Genomic DNA, 6,055 nt, shown 5'->3' on the forward strand with positions numbered 1-6,055 from the left:
GCTCTTGAAATAAAGTATATTCAATGTCCGCGATGCCATTCATGGATTTTTCGCTTTCTGTCTCTGATCCCTCGTTTTCAATACATGGGTGATCACCATTTAGCGAACTTCTTCCGCATGTATTCCAAGGAGCCATTACAACCAACGCAAAAGCCGGTAATTCGGATGAGTCTCGCTGGCCTGAATACATTGTGAAACAAGATTTTCCATGAAAACAAAAAATGATGCTTAGCGCTTGACGCTTAAAATCGGCAAAATAGTTGACGGCGCTATCACTTCCGTCAACTGAAAAATAAATTGACGACGCTAGCCTCAGCGTCAACAAAAAGTTGACGCCGTCAAATGACGCCGTCAATTTGACGGCGTCAACGTACAACACTGATAATATATAGGCCTAGCCCTAGTAGTGGGCTAGCTTGAGGACTGCATGCCAGTAGCTAAATATTGAAAAAGTAAAACTAACCGAATCAATCGAAAGTTGCTTAAAAAAATCGAGCGCTAACTATAATTTCGTCAATTTTTGCACGGAAGTGGAGCTATTTTGGAAGGACTGTGTTTGGCATGTCTACTGAGGGAGCTTTTGCAATGACAGGACATACAGCTGGGTTTCATGCAAAAGTGCGATTTGCGAGTGATATATTGCATTTACTGTACACACTAGAGTGGTTCAAAAAAATACAAATTTCTCAGAATGTTCCTCCACAAGGCTTAAAATGTGCCATTTGCCCATAAAAGTGCCCTTGCAAAAAATTAGACTGATTGGAGGTCGTTTGAAAGTCAATCAAATTTTCACTTTTTTAGCACATTCTGCCTATGTCAAACCCTATCACTCACAGGTCGATATTGTGTGCAAGACTTACAGAGGGAGGAATGCCCCCTATTATCTCGAAAACCACCGCAGAGAATGAGCTAGACTTATATATGATACAGAATTAAACTTAGTGTGTATATATATATAATATGTGAACAGCATTTATTAACTTAAGACAAAACAAAGCAAAAATCTTATTTCCATACTAAACTATCGGCAATTCGGCATCTACTATTATTATTGAAAAATGTTCACTCGAAACCGGCAGTAGTCTCATCAGTCATCACCAATCATTTTCATAGGTTAAATAAGTTTAAACATAATACAATTTTTTATTTATCACCAAGAGACACCCATCAATATCACGATAAATGAATTAAAATACAATGTTAGCGTCAAGGACTGTGATGTTAAATCAGATGACATTCGGCCACTGTTTACATCACATTCTCATTTCAGGCTTTGTTGAGATTGAGGGTTGCTTTGGTTGGCACCGGAAACCTTTTCCTGTGGGTGCTTACTAACTGCAGTCGGAATGGCCCGTTTCGGTGAGTCCGGTCCCTTAACGGGGATTTTTTCAATTTTTTTTTAATTATCGGGTACCGTAGCCTAATTATCATTGCCGTTTTAGGGTTAGAGGTTAGGAACTCACCGAATCGGACTCACCGAATAGTAGCAGATCCAACTGCAGTAGATAGTGTTTTTGAGTCTCATCTTTGGTTAGAGCTGAATTGTAGGACTGAATTAGTGCAATTCCTCACTCGGCTGTGTCATTAACCACTTCAGGAGACTGACACCAGCTTTAAATTTATGGTATGATGGATCTGATGCCCAGAGGTGTGGGCATGGGGGAATTGGCAATGCTCCTGCTTCTTTGTTACCATTTGTGCACAGCAGATCAAATAGCTTTAGTGACCGACTTGTTATAAATGACTCTATTGGAGATTGATGGTCGAATCCTAACCCATCCAACCGCTTCAGAATTTTTGGATGTGGTGGTCGTGCCAAGTTTGTCACCATTGCTGTTTTGGTTATCATCAACAGTTCAACACGATCATCAAACAGAGCCAGATGCTCAGAAAAATACTATAAGTGACGATGGAGGGCCTTCAGAGCTGCTTTCTTGATATGACATATTGGGTAGTGGTGAAAGAGGTCGAGAACTTTCAAGTCGTTGTTGGGAGCTCTTGTAGCTAATGGAGCCTCGTGCCAGTACCGTGCATAAACAAGAGCCACAAAGAGACAAAACTGGGATAAACCAGTGATCTCTCTAGTGGTTAGTTTAAACTGGTCCGGGAACAGAAATATCTTTAGGGAGTAGATGGCCTTTGCCACCCACTTTGCACTGTGCATTACAAGTATTGCCTTTGAATATCTTTGAACAGAAGAATATTGAAAAATAAGGTGTTTTATGCATCATGTGGTAAAAAAGTGAAAATCTGATTGACCTTCAAACGACCTCCAATCAGTCTAATTTTTTGCAAGGGCACTTTTATGGGCAAATGGCACATTTTAAGCCTTGTGGAGAAAGATTCTGAGAAATTTGTATTTTTTTGAACCACTCTAGTACACACCATGGGCTATGATTCATTGCGAGACCTAAATAGCTAAAAAGAATATATATATCCTCATCGAAATGCTATTGTGCAAGATGCTGTGAAAATATTAACTTTATTAAGAGTCGCGCACTCAATATCGGTATTTTTGCAAGTTTATATGGTAAAATGTAATGTGATTTCAGTTTAAATCCCTTTTACTGCATTGTGAAGTAAGATGGCTCTCAAAAACAAAACTTTAAAAATGCTATTAACGTTGAAAAATGAAGTCGTGGTTTTTCCAACGGAAAAAAATCAAACTTGGTCCATCATTTCTGCAATGGCATCTGACATTCAAAATTATGCTATTTGTAAGATTTGCTTGAAAAATGGAAAGAACTTAATTTATTCATCTAAGGAAAAAAACACCAATGTTTTTACATTGAAACCAAAAACTTGAAACGTTTGTTAAAACTTTAAACATCTAGAAAGAAGAAGTTGAAAATAAATCATTTGAAATTTTTTCATCTACAGTAGGCTACTGTAGAGTTTTTGACTAACAGTGATGTGGAACCAAATGTTTAAGCCTGTGGTTATCGACCACTTGTCAAATCTGTTGAAACAGTTCAGTATTTCCTTCCGGAATTTAACAATGCCAAATTAGATTGGATCCAAAACCTATTTGCAATACAGAAACAAAATACCGAGTACCTCTCTTCCAAATCTCGGGAATAACATGCTGATCTATTTTCTGACTCTACGTTGCGGCTTGAATTTTCTGGAAAAAGTTTGACACTTTTTGGCTGGTTAAAGTGGAATATCTATAGGCCTAATGGCCATAGGCGCCGCCTTTTAAAAAAACCTTGGGGGGCGAGAAAGGCGATGACGTCATAAACACAACCACCGGCGCCGAGTCCCGGGCGGGCGGGCCGCGCCCGCCGGACATTTCAAGAATTAAAAAAAAAAAATTAATGCAATTTTAAGTCCCAAAATATCTGTAACCATCTGCCACCTTCTGATACTAGCCTACTTACCTTATTCACAGAGTTTTGTCGCCATATGATAGGCCCTACTAGACCTACTAATTAAGCGATTAATTTTCGTCAATTATTGCCATTGTTACATTCATGCAACGTTAAACAACGTTGATTCGCCGTTAAACGAGCAAAAGCGTCCGGCCGCGCCGTTTGTCTCCGCTCTGCCACTCAGCCCAGTGCTATAAATCAAGTAAATTGCGCAAACCTGCGAGGAACTTCATTTGCGGCAAAAGTCTGACCGCAATTTCCACTGCTTTTACATCGTTTTAACATCGCCAGATGTTAAATCGTTGTAAAAACTGTAGCATTGTTCTTCAAAGGAGTAGTTTTCTCTCAAACGACGTTATCAATTAACTCTGTTGCCAAAATGCTCTATTTTGTGTTCTCAGTCATCACAGTTGCGTCTGTTACGTCACTGATATTAAAGTGTGCACTCCTGTTGGTTTGGCCGGATGAAACCGTTGATTGTCATAAGTTGCAATTCTGCTCCTTTGTTATATAACTGTTCTAATTGTAGATTCAATGTAAGCTCGTTTCAATAGCGCAGTTTATCGCTAGATGGCTTCTCGGGAGCTGAATTGCCGTAAAATCGCTTCTGCGTTGCATTACAGCATCTCTTGTGTCGTCTGGGTTTTTTTTTTGGGTCATTTTTCGGTCATTGACCGATTTTTTAGCAAAATGTCCGAAAAAAATATAGTCAATTCGGTCAAAATGTCCGAAAAAATGTATAGTTAATTGACTATATATGACCAAAAATGACTAAAAATGACCAAAATAAATAAAAAATGACCGAATTTTTTCAAGTTATTTCGGACAAATGACCGAAAAGTCTCAGCGAAAAAAAAACCCAGTGTGTCGTATCTGTGCGCCCGCTAGGAGCGACTTATCGTATGAACCCACCGATGTATTGTGTGTGTGTTATCGTGTTGTATCAACAATAGTAATGTAATTATGGAACTAGTACAGTATTGCAGTTTTCGTTCTGCAACCCGCACGTACCAATTACAAAAAAACATGCGGAACTGAATTACCAGGACCAGACGTTGTTGCGTACCAATTATATTTATTACTTGTTTCCAAATCGTGTTAGAGGAGACATAGACTTAAATGTAAAACTAGGCTAGCCCAACAACCCAGCAAAATCGCCCTTTTGAAAAACGCACAAAATAACCTTTATGACGTGTCAGTATGTGTTCGCCCGCCCAGCTATTTTGAAAACTCGGCGCCTATGAACACAACGCTATTTTACTCAATTAAAATGGTCTTTGATTAAGCTTACCGTCTTGTTTATATTGACACCTAGGTCGCAAACCGAATTTATTAGAACCGCTGCTTGAAACAATTAGTTTTACGCATGTAGTACGCCTAGCCGTAAAAATTTTGATATTGTTAGCTCATAATTGGAACAGTTGGAAAACAAGCCGATTCATTTCCTTTTCGTGCGAGTGAATAACAACGATCAAAACAGTGAAGTTATTGAAATAAATCGCAAAAAAATCATGATCTCAAGCAGAGTGTATACCCGCTATCAGTTTTATTAAACTCGTTTCGCTCGTTTTGTTAATTACTAACCTTCAAAGCGTTAACAACGGCGAAGTGTTTTCTCTTCTGTTTTTTATCGAAAGTCTTTATAGTCTTTTATCGAATACCGTATATACTCGAGTATAGGTCGAGATGTTCGCAAGTAATTTTCACCTCAAAAAGACAGGTTCAACTAATACACGGGATAAGCAGTTGTCCCCAGCTCGGCAGTTTTCAAAATTAACGCATTTTTGCTGCCGCAAAATCATTGCCGACGTAGAATACAGAGTGTGAAATGCGTCAGCCGAAGTAAAAGTTTTGAATACGTTTATTTGCAAAAATTCAAACTTAATTTTCAAATTTAATGATTTCTTGTCAATTTTAAACTTTATGCACTTGTTGAGCAATATGCAAAGCTCACAAGACAAAATAGCAAAAAGAGCTGTTTTAAGAGATCAACTTTTTTTATTTTTGCGTGTAGGATATAATCGTTCTTATTACGTAACATTCCATGATCGTTGAAGTCGATGTCAAATCTTAGCGGCCGCATAAAACAATGATGTCAGGTTGGCTGGGTGATAATAGCGGTAAGAGACGTCGTTAATGCAGGCAATATTTGCGACCAAGACCATTAAACACCTTTTCTTTTATCGGTTTTCGGTTTAATTCTCACACATTGCGAACAAAACAATGCGTTCTGTTGAATCATAATTGATCTCACAGCGACAAGACCACGTTGAAAATAGGTCGTCTAATTTAGCTGGTTTACTTAATATTGCCATGAATAGTTACGTCACTATTCCAGCAGCGTAAGTTACTCTCACACTCTACTTTGAAATTTCCATATTATACGGTATGATTTCCAAGCTGTATGCACGTAAATGTTCGTTGTGTCGTAGTTTCAACTCAATAAAGCTTGTAAAATCGATTTCATGTTTGAAGTCACAAAAAATCTAACAGACGTTTAGATAACTCGTGAAATGAGAATAATTATTCAACCTCGCATTCGCTTTTTTGCTACCACGTGTTTTGACTCTGAAGTTGCTCCTCACGCGCGGGAAGATAAGCAGTGTGTGACTGTGATCGTACGTGCTGTGCGCATCTCAGTAGTAATTCACGTTCCAGAGAAAGCCATGCGATCAGCTGCTGTT

This window comes from Aplidium turbinatum, chromosome 13, assembly GCF_918807975.1.
Source record: "Aplidium turbinatum chromosome 13, kaAplTurb1.1, whole genome shotgun sequence".
Classification (NCBI taxonomy): domain Eukaryota; kingdom Metazoa; phylum Chordata; class Ascidiacea; order Aplousobranchia; family Polyclinidae; genus Aplidium; species Aplidium turbinatum.